The sequence below is a fragment of the Staurois parvus genome, unplaced genomic scaffold (genome assembly GCF_062004578.1).
Source record: "Staurois parvus isolate SC_StPar_1 unplaced genomic scaffold, SC_StPar_1.0 ptg000267l, whole genome shotgun sequence".
Lineage (NCBI taxonomy): Eukaryota > Metazoa > Chordata > Amphibia > Anura > Ranidae > Staurois > Staurois parvus.
In genome coordinates, this window is record NW_028318063.1 from 2,785,924 (window position 1) to 2,803,729 (window position 17,806).

General features: G+C 43.6%; 1 protein-coding gene across 1 annotated transcript in view; it reads left to right on the top strand.

Moving 5' to 3' along the window:
• The first annotated feature begins 3,912 nt into the window (after nucleotides 1-3,912).
• Nucleotides 3,913-17,806, top strand: part of FSIP1 (fibrous sheath interacting protein 1) — a 142,936-nt gene continuing 129,042 nt past the window's right edge. Inside the window, exon 1 of the mRNA XM_089681490.1 lies at nucleotides 3,913-4,103. The gene's annotated coding sequence lies outside the window, so the exon portion shown is untranslated. The remainder of the gene's footprint in view (nucleotides 4,104-17,806) is intronic.

A 17,806-nucleotide genomic window follows, 5' to 3' on the forward strand; every position in this document is an offset into this window, starting at 1 on the left:
ACTGACAAGACAGGCAAGGAATGCATTGATCAAAGAAGCAGCCAAGAGGCCAATGGTAACTCTGGAGAAGCTGCAGAGATCCACAGCACAGATGGGAGAATCTGTCCACAGTACATTAGTTGTGCACTCCACAAATCTGGCCTTTATGGAAGAGTAGCAAGAAGAAAGCCATTGTTGAAAACCATAAGAAGTCCAATTTGCGCAAAGCCATGGGGGGACACAGAAAACACGTGAAAGAATGTGCACTGGTCAGGTGAGACCAAAATTGAGCTTTTTGGCCTAAAAGCAAAACACTGTATGGTGGAAAATTAACACTGCACATCTCCCTGAACACACCATCCCCACTGTGAAATGTGGTGGCAGCATCATGTTGTGGGGATGCTTTTCTTCAGCAGGGACAGGGAAGCTGGTCAGAGTTGATGGAAAGATGGATGGAGCCAAATACAGGGCAATCTTAGAAGAAAACCTGTTAGAGTCTGCTAAAGACTTTGCGGAGGTTCACCTTCCAGTAGGACAATGACCCTAAACATACAGCCAGAGCTACAATGGAATGGTTTAGATCAAATAATATTCATGTGATAGAATGACCCAGTCACAGTCCAGACCTAAATTAAATTGAGAATCTGTGGCAAGACTTGAAAATTGCTATTCACAGATGCTCTCCATCCAATCTGACAGAGTTTGAGCTATTTTGTAAAGAATGGGCAAAAATGTCACTCTCTAGATATGCAAAGCTGGGAGAGACATGTCCAAAAAGACTTCCATCTGTAATTGCAGCAACAGGTGGTCCTACAAAGTATTGACTCTGGGGAGCTGAATACAAATGACTGTCACACTTTTCAGATATTTATAAAACATTTATCATTTTCCTTTAACTTCACAATTATGTGCCACTTTGTGTTGGTCTATCATAACATCCCAATAAAATACATTTACGTTTTTGGTTGTAACATGACAAAATGTGGAAAGTTTCAAGGGGTATGAATACTTTTTCAAGGCACTGTAAATATAGACATGTTTGTTATTTTCTAAAAAAAAAAATAAAAAAATAACATTTTAGTATTACTTTAAATTGATAACCTGTAAAGGTCTCACTTATGGACAATCTTGGATACCTTCGTTTGTCACCATTTCACAGGCACGCACAATTTTAAATCTTGCCATGTTTATTATCTATTTACTTGACTCAACATCATCTTTTTTATTTGACAAAAAAGTAGGTATGATATTGCACTTGTGTGTACTAAATTTAAGTGTATTTTTTTATTTGATGTTAAAAATCTGAAAATTGCCCCAATAGGCGATGATCACATGAAAGACATCGTTCACATCTTATATATAATATTTAGTTGTGCTCTACAGTTTGCATACCCTGGCTGAAATTGTGAAGTTTTGGCATTGATATTGAAAATATGACTTATCACGCCAAAAAACATTTGTTTAACAGGTTCCCGCCCGGCCTATAGCCAGATGGCAGCCTGCAAAACCCCTCGTCCCTCCGGGTGGATGCCATATGGCGTCCTTTCAGGCATGCGCAGTTTGCATGCCCACAGAGCCACGCAGCGGCGCGATCTGTCACCGGCCGCGTACCTCGGACACGGCCGATGACAGATCTGAGTACCAGCCCCGTTGCCGGTACCATGTGACCTACTGTGACCAATCACAGCAGGTCACATGACAGTTGTATACAATGAATGGCTTTCTGTCATGCCATCCATTGTATACTAGTGTGTCTAGCTGTGAATAGTCACAGCGATCACGTGCACAAGCTGGGCCAATCACAGCCCAGCTGTGTCATGTGATTAGCCATGGCCAAATCACAGCGAAGCACAAAAACCCCCCCTGAATGAATCAATGTCATTCAAGTAAATGTTTGCTTATAGCAAAGTAATTTTTTGCTATAATCAAATTGTGTAAAAAAAAAAAAAAAATACTGAGGTATGTATGGTAACATTATACTACTTTGGTCATAGTGAAATATGAAAAAAAATCTTAAAAAAAAAAAAAATGTAATGAAAAATTAAAACTAATAAAAAAATTATATTTTTTTTTCATACTGTTACCAATCAGTGTCCCTGATCACCGCCATGTCAGTTATATGATGACGCTGTACTGCACTGATGACAGTATGTAAAAAAAAAAATATTGAAAATAATTTTATTTTTTCATTTTCCAAAAAATTGACAAAAAATTACAACTTCAAAAAACTCGCCATGCCTCTTATAAAGTACATCGGACTGTCTACTCTGCAAAAAGGGGTCATTTGGGGGATATCTGTACTGTTCTGACATTCTTGGACCTCAAGAAATTAGATTGGCCGTCAGTACTTCAGGATTGATCAATTTTCAGATCTATACCATAGTTTGTGAACTATATAACTTTCCTACAAATTATATAATACATCCTAATTTGGGTTATTTTCACCAAAGACATGTAGCAGAATACATCTTGGCCTAGATTTATGAAGAACAATTATTTATTTGCAAACTTTTATAACAGAAACAAAGAAAAACGTGTTTTTTTTTCAAAATTTTCGTTTTTTTTTGTTAATTTAGCAAAAAATAAAAACCCCAGTGATGATTAAATACCATCAAAGGAAAGCTCTAGTTGTTTGAAGAAAACTATAAAATTTTAGTTTGGATACAATGTATGACCGCACAATTGTCATTCAAAGTGTGAGAGCGCTGAATCCTGAAAAATGGCCTGGGAGGGAAGGGGGTAAAAGTGACTCTAAACAGTTTTTTTTTTTAAAATAACAAATATGCTATGATTACCTGCTCTGTGCAGTGGTTTTGCATAGAGCAGGCCCAATCCTCCTCTTCTCGGGTCCCCCGCTGGTGTCCTGGCCCCACCCTCCTGCTCAGTGGCCCCAGGGCAAGCAGCTTGCTATGGGAGCACCTGAGCAGGCTCACTTCTCTGACTCTCCTCTGTGTGTCCATTCACACACAACCATTCTTTGGCCCCACCTCCTGCTATCTCCTCATTAGTTCACTGGCTGTAACTGACAATAGCAGAAACCAATGGCTCCTGCTGCTGTCTCAGCCAATGAGGAGGAAGAGACCCAGGACAGCCAAGGCTGTTGTACAGAGACGAAACAAGACCTCGACCAGACCACAACCAGACCAGACTAGAACCAAACCGATCCAGACCACAACCAACTAGAACCGAACCAGACTACAACCAAACCACGACCAGACCAGAACCAGACCAGACCACAACCAAACCAGACCACAACCAAACTAGAACCGAACCAGACTACAACCAAACCACGACCAGAATCAGACCAGCCTAGAACCAGACCACGACCAGACCATAACCGAACCAGATCAGACCACAACCAAACTAGAACCGAACCAGACTACATCCAAACCACGACCAGACCAGAACCAAACCAGACCCAGACCACAACCAGACCATAACTGAACCAGACCACAACTAAACTAGAACCGAACCAGACTACAACCAAACCACAACCAGACCAGAACCAGACCAAAACCATGACCAGACCATAACCGAACCAGACCACAACCACACCACAACCGAACCAGACTAGAACCAAATCAGACCAGACTAGTACCAAACCGAACCAGACTACAACCAAACCAGACCACAACCAAACCAGACCAGACTAGAACCAGACCACAGCCGAACCAGACCACAACCAAACCAGACTAGAACCAGACTAGACCACAGCCAGGATAGCACATCTTTTGGTCCTAGCTATCTCATTGGCACACATCCTGGGAATAGATAGATTAGGTTAGATGAAGTCTAACCAGGCGAACACTGTGGTTTCTACCCTCAGTCTATACAGATAGGAAAAGCGCTGTGAGAAGGATCTTGAACCATGAGAGGCACCGTAGCCCGCATCCAATAATGAATGCACCGTAACCTAGCAACCATGAACGCTGATAACAGAACACAGCTGACTCCGGCGGATTCTCGAGTAAAAGTCGGGCGGGATGTGCGGACATATGGCGGATGAGTGAATGACACAAGTATTTTCTTTGTGAATGGTCATTTCATAGAAGCGTACACTGTGTGCAGGAAACGTTCATCGCTGTGTTTCGGGAAATATCTGGAGGCCCCGTGTGTGAGCTCAGGTACGTGTCACGTGATTCCAGCTCCGGCGGCGTGTTCGCCGTCCAATGGGCGCTCAGTACTACATAGATGCTGTGTTTGATAGAAGGGGATTTCCCTATTGAAATGGCCACACTCTCTCCGTATATTACCTGTGCTGCTTCCCGCCCTCCAGGACCATCGTGGACACATTCGTTTTACGTCTAATTCTGGACAAGAGCTGAAGATGCTTTGTGTTCCACATTTGTATGTCATCTTTAACCCTTTCACTGACAGCCATTTTTCGTGGTTTTTTGCACGTTTATGTAACCACTTGCCCTGAAGATTTACGCTCCTTCCTGACCAGGCCATTTTTTGTGTTACAGCGCTGAGCTGCTTTAACTGACAATTGCGCGGTCATGCAGCGCCGCATCCAAATGAAGTTTACTTCCTTTTTTCACCACAAATTGGGCTTTCTTTCAGTGGTATTTGACCACCTGTGCATTTTTTTATTTTTTGCGCTATAAACAAAAAAAGACTGACAATTTTGGAAAAAAACCCCAATATTTTGACTTTTTGCTATTAAATATGTCCAGTAAAATATTTAAAATTCAAGTTTCTTCATAAATTTAGGCCAAAATGTATTCTACATCTTTGCTAAAAAAAAATCCCAATACGTATAAATTAATTGGTTTACGTGAAAGTTATAGCATTTACAAATGACGATATAGAAACTGGGATTTAAATTTTTTTATACTAGCAATGGCAGCAATCAGCAACTTGTGGCGGGCATTCTGACACTGGGGGGGGGAACTGACTGTCACTGACATCCCCAATGACACCAATATAGTGATCAGTGCTAATGAAAAGCACTGACACTGTACTAATGACACTGGGCAGGAAGGGGTTAACATCTGGGGTGATCAAAGGGTTAACTGTGTGTGGTTTTACAACATGTGTTGTGTGTGTTTTACTAGAGAGACATGCTGCTTTGTATTTTTCTGCTGGGCAGGGAAATACAAAGCAGCATGTCCTTGCTGGCAGGAGAGAGATGTGTTTACACACAGGTCTCTCCCCTGTCAGTTTTACACGGCAATAGCCGGGTGCCGGCTGGGAATCCCTGGCCGGGACCTAGTGCTTGATATCCGTAGCCGCCAATGGCGCTGCAGGTAGGGCGCTGCGCACGCCCCCTACCCGGAAATGCAAATCGCATATATATACGTGCTTTTGGACAGCCCTGAAGCAGTAGTTCTACTATATATATTCAATACCGGGCACTTTCACCCCCTTCCTGCACAGGCCAATTTTCAGCTTTTAGCGCTCTCACTTTGAATGATGATTGTGCAATCATACAAAACTGTACGCATACACACTTGACCTCTGGAAGGTTTTACCCCTTTCCTGACCAGAGCATTTTTTTTGCTATTCAATACTGTGCTACTTTAACTGGCGGTCATAAAACACTGTACCCTCAGGAAATTTTTATAATTTTTTTTCACACACATAGAGCTTTGTTTTGGTGGTATTTAAACTGGTTTTAAAGGCTCAAGTTTTTTTTACCTTCATGCATTCTAAGAATGAGGGTAAAAAACCTTCTGTGTGCAGTATCCCCCTCAGCCCCCCCTAATACTTACTCAAGCCCCCTCTTAATCTAGCGGTGTGCACTGGAGTTTCAGCTAGCCCGGGACTCCCTCTCCTCATTGGGTGAGACAGAAGCGGGAGCTATTGGCTCCCACTCCTGTCAGTCACAGCCACTGAGAAGAGAGAGGGGAGGCCCCATGTTTAAATGAACACACAGAGCAGCGAGTGCCCCATAACAAGCTGCTTGCTGTGGGGGCACCCGACGGAAGGGAGTGGCCAGGAGTGCCAGCGGGGGACCTGAGAAGAGGAGGATCCAGGCTGCTCTCTCAAAACCACTGCACACAGCAGGTGAGTATAGACAGGCTTTTTTTGCTCTAAATATAAGCCTTTAGAATCACTTTAATTACCACTGGGTTTTTAATTTTTTTCAAAATAAACAAAAAAAGAGAACATTTTGAAAGAAAAAAAAATGTTCTTTTCTTAGTTTCTGTTATAACATTTTGGAATGAAAAAATTGTTCTTCATAAATTTAGGCCAAAATGTGTTCTACATTTCTTTTGTCAAAATAATCCATAGTCCACAAACTATGGGATATATATCTGAAAATCGATCAATCCTGATGTACTGACGACCTCTTATTTCTTTCTAAAATGCCAGGATAGTATAGATATCCCCTAAATGACCCACCTTTTGGCAAGTAGACAATCTGAGGTATTTAGTAAGAGGTATGGCGAGTGTTTTGAAGTTGTAAGTTTGTGTCATAATGTTTTGGAAAATGAAGAAATAAAAAAAAAAATTTTTTTTTTCTTACATATACTTTCACTAGTGCAGTACATGATCGTCGTCTAACTGGTGTGGCGTTGATCTGGGACACTAGTGACAGTACGAAATTTTTTTTTCCAATTTTTTGTTTTCTATTACATTTTTTTTCTTTATGATTTTTTTTGTTAACACACTGTAGCCAGAGCAATATAATGTTACCATGGTAACATTCTACTACTCTGGGAAAGTAATCAGGAGGTTTTTTTTTACACATTATGATTGCTTACAGCAGTGAATTTCACTGCTATAAGAAAGCTTTTATACTGAGTGAAATAGATTCATTTAATGTGTTTTCTTGTGATTAGCAGTGATTGGCCAAAGCTAATCACATGGTACAGATGGGCTGTGACTTGCCCTTTCTGTACCATGTTGTCACTGAGACCAATCACAGCTAGCAACACAATTGTACTCAATGAATAGCATGAATCAAATCCATTCATTGTGTACACTTGTGTCCTGCAGTGATTGATCACAGCAATCACACGGTATCGGCAGTGGGCCGGTGGACACAGCGGGTGACAGATCGCGCCCACACAGCCATGTCATATGACATCCACTCGGAACGACAGAAGTCCTTCCTCATGACACAACATCAGGAGTACCTAGGCCTTATCCTGAAAATAGCAAGGGTTCTTTTACTGCCTAACGCTTCTAAATGCTGCAGATCAAGTGTATCTGGGTGCAATACAGGTCCTGGGGCTGGTGTCATCTTTTTGAGACAGTCACCTTTGATAAGATACACACTAGGACTTTGCAGAGGGACATACTGATTTATTTATTTATTTCAGGTACTTATATAACGCTGTCAATTTACGCAGCACTTTACACATATATATTGTACATTCACATCAATCCCTAACCCTCAAGGGGTGTACAATCCAAGGTCCCTAACTCACATTCATACATACACATATTAGGGCCAATTTAGACAGGATCCAATTAACCTACCAGCATGTCTTTGGAGTGTGGGAGGAAACCGGAGCACCCGAAAGAAACCCACGCAAGCACAGGGAGAACATGCAAACTCCATGCAGGAGACGCCATGGTCAGGAATCAAACCCATGGCCCATTTACTGCAAGGCAAACGCGCTAACCACTAAGCCACCGTGCCGTCCTGTTTAGATGAGAGAGAGGTCTATCCTGTAGACATGTGCACACCGTAAATTTTCGTGTAGTTTTGGGTGCATTCTTTAATTGAAGAATTTCCTTTCATCACATTCATTATGTTGAACCAATTCATTTTCAGAATTTGTTTTGCATCTTTGGCATTCGTTTTGTATATTCATTGACGGATTTGAAAAACGTTGCCGTTTTTCCAGAAGACTGCTATATCTTCAATATAGTATTGAATTGGACAGATTCGAATTGTAAGGATTTGATCTTTTCGGACACTAGTTCAAAGCACCAAGAGAAATGGCATGAGCTGATTAATCACTTCAATACCAGACACTTTCACCCCCTCCTGCCCATGACAATTTTCAGCTTTCAGTACTGTTGCACTTTGGCAATTGCATGGTCATGCAACACTGTTCTCATATGAAATTTAATCACCACTGTTTTTTTTTTTTTTGCCTTTACCTCGGTCTGTGATCAGCTGTGTCTAAAGGACACAGCAGTAATAGGATGCGTCCCAGGGGGAGAGCGGGTGACTTTTTCTGGGAGGAAGTTCATGGATGCCCTCCCAGAACAAGATAGAGGCGCTGTAGCCATCTTTCAGCTATGGAGCAATATTTAGATGGCTAAATGTCAACGACTGTCGTTATGTGCACCCAAATTAATGAATGGAACAAAATTCGGATCTGTTCGTTATACTAATCCAAATTATAAAACAAGATCTAAAATTTTATTTATTTTTCCTTGGAGCTAATGTTCTATTGCATCATGTGATAAACAAATGCATTTGTTATTTTGATATAACTTTTTTTTTTTGATTGGTTGATATTCGTTGCTATATCCATTCGGAGATTTGTGTACATTCCAATCTCCAAAAATGAAATTTTTGCCCGAAAAGCAAGTTGTAACGAAGTGCACATTTCTACTCTCCCGTACCTTCTTCTATTGCTGATGGTATTGCAGGGCAGATTCATATTGAGGTCCTCACCACAGATACAAGGTTCTATGTCACCTGTCTTTACAGGGACATTGCAATTAAGGGAAATCTAAACTATTGAGCAACCTATTAAAAATTTGTGTGATACACCTGTCTTTCCTACCATGGACCTAGTAACTGAAGCAACCCAATGAGGATCCAGTCTAGTTAGAACAATGGCTTACATAAAGAGCACAAGAAACCTGGTCAGAAGTGGAGAACACATCTTTTGCAGAGTGAAATGCCAAGTCCCGACTATCTCATTGGACATGTGGACTTGCTTCTACAATGCAAGAGGTGTTGCATCAAATTTGCCAGTGGTGGGGCACCCTGGATGTAGATCTGATGGTATAACTTAATGATTGCAGGGTTCACAGGTTTGTAGGAAGGGCAAGAGATCCTCTTTTAAGTTAGCAATTTTCCCATCCTTAAGAGATTTCTCTGCACATGCTAGACATAGTTAGAGCCGTCAATGTTTGCCTGAATACAGAAGACCGTACCTTTGTTTATCTTTCTGAAAGTTCCTTGCAAAGGATTCCCAACATCCAGTGCAACCATCTGAAGATGGATTTGCCTGACTATTAACAGTTATATTCCCTGTGTGGTGGGCAGATCTCTTTCCTCTCACGGCCCTGTCTAGTAGTGGAGTGAGCGCAATCTGGGCCTTTCTTCACCAGGCGTCTCTTTTCCAGCTATGTACAGCGGCTATGTGGCCATCGATTCACAGTTTAACGCGTTTCACAACATGAATGTTACAGTAGCAGTAGATTCCAGCTCTGGAAGTAATGGTGAACATTTCTATCACACAAACATACTGTGTATGAATGTCTCACATATGGGTAGCATGAGTATTTTGGGGTTGCTGGTGACACTAACAGCCAAAAGTAACTAACTTTTAAACCTCCTGTCCTACACTGCTATGCCGTGAGTATAAAACAGTTCACAGCCATCAAAGACACCTTTTAATAAACCAACCTAAAGAAATGTCCAGTACTCCTTAAAGTGTTACTAAACCCACAACAGTAAAATCAGTCTGTATATGCAGTAAAGTATGCTTGTTATACTCACTGTGGAACCTAAGGAGTTCATCCTCTGCATTGTGTAAAAACACTGTTTAATCCTGACTTCTCTGATCCTCCCCTTCTTCTACTGTCCCCCGACAAGATATATTGTGTGGAGTCACTCTGCACATGCTCAGTTTGGTGTGTATTGCTAGAGAGGGTTTGTTTTTTGTGGGGAGAGTGCATGTGGGTCAATCAGCACTTTCCAGACAGAGGTCAGGGGTCCTGCATCCTCCTAGAGCAGAATGAAAACTCGTTCTACAAGCTTTAGCATGTGCTCAGGTGGAAACTGATAGAAGTCACAAGACTGCTCTAACTGCTGATGAGAAAAGGTATTTAGCAGTTTATATTTACTAAAATAATTGTACTTCCATGTTCTGTGTACCATGGGAGACCAGATATAGTGAATGCAGGGTCCTGGGTTTAGTAACACTTAGTAAAAACTTAGCTTGAAAATAGAGAGATGATTACCTCAGCCAAGGGACACAGCGGATCACGGAAAGAGACGAAGATGTTGGCTCGGTCATGTGATCAGCTGTGTCCAATCACAGCTGATCACATGTAAACACGGAAATGCCGGTTATCGGCATTTCTCTCCTCTCGAGCTGCCACGCTGACAGCTCGAGAGGAGAGCCGGTAATCGGCTTTCTGCGGAGGGGACATGTACACTGATCATCAGGGCACTGATGATCAGTGTGCCCTGATGATCAGTGTGGCCCCAGAAGTGCCACCTGTCAGTGCTCATCAGTGCCAGTGCCTATCAGTGCCACATCAATGCCACATATCAGTGCATACCAGTGCACATCAATGCCACATATCAGTGCCCATCTGAGCTGCCTTTCAATGTCACCCATCAGTGCCAGTCAGTGCCACCTATCAGTGCTGCCAATCAGTGCCACTCAGTGCTGCCTAACAGTGCCACTCAGTGCTGCCTAACAGTGCCACTCAGTGCCGCCTAACAGTGTTAGTCAGTGCTGCCTATCAGCGCCGCCTATCAGAGCCATATATCAGTGTCATGTATCAGTGCTGCCTTTCAGTGCCCATCAGTGATGCCTGTCAATGCCCATCAGTGCAACCTACCAGTGCCTCCTCATCAGTGCCGATCAGTGCCACCTATCAGTGTCCATCAGTGCAGCCTATCAGTGCCCATCACTGCAGCCTCATTAGCGCACATCAGTGAAGGAGAAAAATCACTTATTTACAAAATTGTATAACAAAAACTAAGAAAAACGTTTTTTTCTCAAAATTGTGGTTTTTGGTTTGTTTAAGGAAAAAAAAAAAATCCCAGAGGTGATTAAATACCACCAAAAGAAAGCTCTATCTGTCTAAAAAAAAATGATAAAAATTTCATATGGGTACAATGTTGCATGACCGCGCAATTGTCATTCAAAGTGTGACAGCGCTGAAAGCTGGAAATTGGCCTGGGCAGGAAGGGGGTATAAGTGCCCTGCAGGCTAGTGGTTAAAATGGCAACCAAAACCTGAAAGACGTGGAAGAAAGTGAAAAACTACCATTCGAATGGATAGAAGAATAGCCAAAATGGCAAGGACTCAACAATCAGCTCCAGGAAGATCAAAGAAGGTCTAGAGTTACCTGTGAGTACTGTTACAATTAGAAGACGCCTATGTGAAGCCAAGCTATCTGCAAGAAGCCCCCGCAAAGTCCCACTGTTGAAGAAAAGACGTGCTGAAGAGGTTACAATTTGCCAAAGAGCACACTGACTGGCCTAAATAGAAATGGTGCAACATTTTGTGGACTGATGAAAGTAAGAATGTTCTTTTTGGGTCTAGTGGCCGGAGATAGTTTGTCCTTAAAGAATTGAGCTCTGTCATTTCAAAGCCATGGTTTCTAATTTTTAGGGACTCTTTAATGACTGGCATAGTACCATTGGATTGGCGTAAAACCATCTATAGTTGGGAAGATACTGGAGAGTTTAATAAAAGACCACATAGATGAGTTCTTGCTTGAAAAAAAGATTTTAAGCAACAGACAGCATGGATTCATGAAAGACAGAAGTTGTCAAACAAATCTGATTTCTTTTTATGAGGAGGTGAGAAAAACCTTGAACAGAGGGGTGGTGGTGGACGTGGTATACTTGGATTTTGCAAAAGCATTTGACACTGTTCTCCACACACGGCTAATGTGTAAGGTAAAGTCTACAGGATGGAAAAATCTGTATGTAAATGGATAGAAAACTGGCTAAAAGACAAAATTCAGAGAGTAGTGGTTAATGATTCACACTCTGAATGGTCTCTGGTTGTCAGTGGTGTCCCCCAAGGTTCAGTGTTGGGACCCTTACTTTTTAACATTTATAAACGATATAGGGTCTGGGATTATAAATACTATTTCAGTCTTTGCAGACGACAACAAGCTGCGCAGTGGAATAACGTCCTTACAGGATGTCTCCAATTTACAAGCCGACCTCAATGCACTGTTTAATTGGGCAAATATGTAGCATATGAGGTTTAATATTGATAAATGTAAGGTTATGCACTTGGGAGCTAAGAATATGCATGCATCATACATGCTAGGGGGGAGTAAAACTGGGGAAATCAATGGTGGACAAGGATCTGGGAGTTCTGGTAGATCGTAAGCTTAATAATGGCATGCAATGCCAACCTGCAGTTTCTAAAGGGAGCAAAATCCTCTCTTGTATTGAAAGAGGTATAGACTCCAGAGAGAGATCATATTACCCCGGTACAAATCATTAGAAAACCTCATCTGGAATATGCAGTTCAGTTTTTGGCACCAATTCACAAAAAGAACATTGGGGAAGTGGAGAAAGTGCAGAGAAGGGCAACCAAACTGATAAGAGGCATGGAGGAGATCAGCTATGAGGAAAGATTAGAGGAACCGAATGTATTCTCTCTTGAGAAGAGGAGATTAAGGGGGGATATGATCAACATGTATAAATACATCAGTGGTTCATATAGTGAACTCGGTGTAGAGCTATTCACCCTGAGGTCACCACAGAGGACAAGGGGACACTCTTTAGGTCTGGAAGAAAAGAGATTTAATATCTAAATATGTAAAAGGTTTCTTCACAGTAAGAGCTGTGAAAATGTGGAATAGACTCCCTCAAGAGTTGGTTCTGGCCAGCTCAGTGGATTGCTTTAAGAAAGGCCTGGATTCTTTCATAGATACACAGAATATAACTGGATACTAACATTTATAGGTAAAGTTGATCCAGGGAATGTCCAATTGCCTCTCGGGGGATCAGGAAGGAATTTTTTCTCCTGCAAGAGCAAATTGCATCATGCTTTGCTGGGGTTTTTTTTGCCTTCCTCTGGATCAACTGTGGGCAGGGGTGGACTGACAACTCATGGGGCCCCCGGGCAGTAAGATATAATGGGGCCCTCTGTGCTCCCGCTTGCACTCAAGCCACAACCACACAACAGCCAACCTACATATTGCAGCTCAGCTGCATAGAAGCGGCATTTAAATATTTACTGCAGCAAAGACTGCATGAATGTTCCTGGCTTCTTTCCGTAGAAGCCACTGGGCACTTCCAGGTTTAAAAATGGCTGCCATGTAGGGGAAGTGAAAGAGAGAGAGGGTGAAAAAGAGGAGGGATGTGAGAAAGAGAGGAGGCGTGAGAGAGAGAGGAAGGGATGAGAGAGGAGGGGTGTGTTTTAAATTGTGCTAAACATTGGGCATGGCTTAAAAGGGGTGTGGTTAAATAGTGTCTGATATTACTTATATAGTGCAGAATGGGGTAATGTTAAATAGGGAATGTACAGTGTGGTGTGTATGACAGTGGGTAGTATGTACAGGGAGAGGAGTGTGGAGTGTATGGCTGTGGGTAGTATGTGTAGGATGGTGTCAGTAGTTCTTCCTTTTTAATTAGTATTTTTTTTACAAATTGTTTTACTATTTTTATCATTTTTTTTCAAAATGCTTTTGGGTGGCCAGTGGATGGTGTCAGTAGAGCAATGGTGTGGGTGTCAGAATTTATTAATTTTTATTATCTAATTTATTTATTTTTTACAATTCATTTCTGTATTATTTTTTCACAATGATTTTGTGGGGGCAGTGGACAGTGTCAGTAGGGAGTGAACAGGGAGCACTAGTATATGTTGGGCTGTCACTAGATTGGGATGAATAAACAGAACCTGTACCCCCTTATAACGGAAGGGAATGGATGGAGAGAAGGAAGGAAGGAAGAAAGAAAAGGGTTGGAGGGAATGGGTGGAGGAAGGAAGGGGAGGGAGGAAAGGAGGGATGGGAGGAAAGAATGAAGGAAGGGGATGGAGGGAGGAAGGGAAGGAAGAAAAGGGAGGGAATGGATGGAGGAAGGAATGAAAGAAAGAAAGAAAGAAGATGGAGGAAGGAATGGGATGGAAGGGAGGGAGGAAGGAAGGAATAAAAAGGGAGAGAGGGAATGGATGAAGAAAGAGGAGGGAAGGTAGGAGGGGTGGAAGGAAAAAATGAAGGGAAAGCAGAAGAGGGAGGGAGGGAATGGATGAAGGAAGGAAAGAAAATGGATGGAGGAAGGAATGAAGGAAAAGGAGCGAAGGGAGGAAGATAGGGAGGGAATGGATGGAGGGGAAGGAAGGAAGCAAAGGGAATAGATGGAGGGAGGAAGAAAGGTGAGGGAGGGAGGAAGGAAGGAAAAAGGAGGGAATGGATGGAGGAATGAAGGGAGGGGATGGAGGAAGGAAAGGAAAGAAGAAAAGGGAGGGAAGGAATAGATGGAGGGAGGGGAGGAAGGAGGGGTGGGAGGAAAGAATAAAGGGAGGGGATGGAGGAAGGAAGGGAAAGCAGAAGAGGGAGGGAATGGATGGAGGAAGGAAGTAAAGAAAATGAAGGGAGGAAGTTAGGAAGGGAGGGAGGAGGTAAAGGATGGAGGAAGGAAGGGGAGAAAAGAATGAAGGAAGGGGATGGAGGAAGGAAGGGAAGGAAGAAATGGGAGGGAATGGATAAGGGAAGGAAGAGGAGGGAGGGAATGGATGGAGGAAGGAAGGAAGGAATGAAGGAAGGGGAGGGGAGAAAGGAAGGAGAGGGAGGGAATAGATGGAGGGAGGAAGAAGAGGGAGGAAGGAAGGAGGGGTGGGAGGAAAGAATGAAGATAGGGGATGGAGGAAGGAAGGGAATGGATGGAGGAAGGAAAGAAAGAAAATGGATGGAGGAAGGAATGAAAAAAAAGGAGGGAAGGGAGGAGGGAATGGATGAAGGAAAGGGAGGAAAGAATGAAGGGAGGGAATGGAGGAAGGAAGGGAAAGCAGAAGAGGGAGGGAATGGATGGAGGAAGGAAGGAAAGAAAATGGATGGAGGAAGGAAGGAAAGGAAGGGAGGAAGTTAGGGAGGGAGGAGGTAAAGGATGGAGGAAGGAAGGAAGGGGAGGAAAGAATGAAGGAAGGGGATGGAGGAAGGGAAAGAAAAAAAAAACTGAGGGAGGGAATGGAATGGAAGGGAGGGGAAGAAGGAAGGAAGGGAAGGAAGAAATGGGAGGGAGGGAATGGATAAGGGAAGGAAGAAAAGGGAGGGAGGGAGGGAATGGATGGAGGAAGGAAGGAATGAAGGAAGGGGAGGGGAGAAAGGAAGGAGAGTAGGGAATAGATGGAGGGAGGAAGAAGAGGGAGGAAGGAAGGAAGGAGGGGTGGGAGGAAAGAATGAAGATAGGGGATGAAGGAAGGCAAAGAAGAAAAGGGAGGGAATGGATGGAGGAAGGAAGGAAAGAAAAGGAGGGAAGGGAGGAAGTTAGGAAGGGAGGAGGGAATGGATGAAGGAAGGGGATGGAGGAAGGAAGGGAGGGGATGGAGGAAGGAAGGGAAGGAATAAAAGGGAGGGAGGGAATGGATGGAGGAATGAAGGAAGGGGTGGGGAAGAAGGAAGGAAGGAAAGGGAGGGAATAGATTGAGGGAGGAAGAAAGGGGAGGGAAGGAAGGAATAGATGGAGGAAGGAAAGAAGGAAGGGGAGGAAAGAATGAAGGGAGGGGATGAAGGAAGAAAAGGGGAGGGAGGGAATGTATGGAGGAAGGAAGGAATGAAGGAAGGAAGGAAAGAAAATGGATGGATGACGTAATGAAGGTAAAGGAGAGAAGGAAGGGGAGGGAAGGAAGGGAGGAATAAAAGGGAGGGAATAGATGGAGGGAGGAAGGAAGAAAATGGATGGAGGAAGGAATGAGGAAATGAAAGGAGGGGAGGGAAGAAGGAAGGAATTGAAAGGAGGGGAGGGAGTAAAGAATAAAGGGTGGGGATGGAGGAAGGAAGGAATGAAGGAAGGGAAAAAGGAAGGAAGGGGAGGGAGGGGGAAGAAAGGAAGGAATGATTGAAGGAAGGGGAGGGAGGGAATGAAAGAAGGAATGGAGGGGATAGAGGAATGTAAGGAAGAAAAGGGAGGGAGAGAATGGAGGCAGGAAGGAAGGAAGAAAATGGATGGATGGAGGAAGGAATCAAGGGAGGGAAGGAAGGAAGGAGGGGAGGGAGGAAGGAAGGAAGAAAAAGAAGGGAGGAAATGAAGGAAGGAAAGTAGAGGGGAGGGAGGAAGAACGAAAGGAAGGGAGAGAGGGAGGGAAGGAAGGAAAGAAAGAAGGGAGGGGATGGAGGAAGGAAGAAAAGGGAGAGAGGGAATGGAAGGAGGAAGGAAGGAAATGGGTGGAGGAAGGAAGGAAGAAAAGGGAGGGAATGGATGAATAAAGGAAGGAGGGAAGGAAGGGAGGGAATGGATGGAGGAAGGAAGGAATGAGGGAAGAAAAGAAGGAAGGAAATGAAAGGAGGGGAGGGAGGAAATAATGAAGGGAGGGGAGAGAGAGATATGACGTGGTACATTCAGAAGCATCACAGAGCTGCCAGCTGATCTGGATAGGGGAGGCAGAGCAGATCCCCTCTCCTCTGCCGTGGAGGCTGGGGGGAGGGGCTGGACACTGTCAGAGAAGACAAGGCATGAGAGATCTGCGAGGGGGGGGGGACTGAGGAGCACAGAGGGAGGGGGCAGGAGGGAAATCCGATGCACAGTTTGGGATGATTGGTGCAGTGGAGGGACAGTGACAGCACCGATCTCTCTGCATGGATTTCAAGGAGGCAGCTGGAAGTCTCTCCCTCCAGCAGGGAGATTGATGCTGTCACTGTCCCTCCACTGCACCGATCACCTCCGACTTTGTTCCTGACACATATCATCCATGGGGGGGGGGAGGGTGTGCGCAGGGTGTGTACGGTAAACACACTGCACCATGGATGATATGCCTCTCACCTTCCCACTTCCCACCGGCTCCATCACCAGCACGGACCCTTCACACGACTCATTCTGCCCCCATGTGAAGTTGTGAAGTAACAGGTGAGGTACTTCTGGGTCGGGATCTGAGACTGCCTCCTCCCTACACTGTCACTGGACAGTGATCCTCTCACGGGCCCCTACTGACCCCGGGCCCTCGGGCAGTGGCTGCCCCTGACTGTGGGTATAGGATTATAACTTTTTTATGGTTGAACTAGATGGACTTTTTTCAGCCAGAATAACTATGTACTGCTACAATGGTGGTGAGAGGTTCCCCTATATGCTAGGCTGGGTGACAGAGCGTGAGCTTTCATACTCACAGCTTTCTGCTTTCTTGGTTAGCTACTGCTAGAGGTTGATACCAGGTCAAATTCAGGCACTGCTTGCATTTAAGCTCCATGCACACTAACACTTATATTTAAGCTCAAAAAATGCTGGTAATAGCATTTTAGTAGCTTTTTAGTAGCGTTTAGGAACGTTAGCGTTTTATTAGCGGTTTTAAGGAAAAAAAGCTAGAAAAAAAGCTGTTAGCATTTTAGTAGCATTTGGCAGTATTTAGGAGCACTTAGTATTTTTTCTGCTGGAAAAACACTTAAAAAAACTCTACAAATACAATGTACTTTTTGCTCCTAGACGCTGAAGCTAAAAAAGATGCTAAAAGCCTAAAGTAGTGTGCATGAACACATAGGATAACGCTATTTAGCTTCTAGGAGCAAGCAGAAAAAAATGCTAATAACTTCTAGAAACATAAAAAAATGCAAGTTTGCATGGAGCCTAAAAGAATCAATGTATAATTAATTATTCTGTATTAAAGGAGAAGTAGGCCAAAACAGCTTTGGCCCTACTTCTAGGGATCATAGAAGTGCACTTTATTCTGCACTCTTGTGACCTATTTACAGCCGACAGCAAGCTAAAGCCCACTGTTGGCTGACATCAAACAGCCACCCCAGTCTCTGGAGAGATCCCGACTTTAATGTCAAG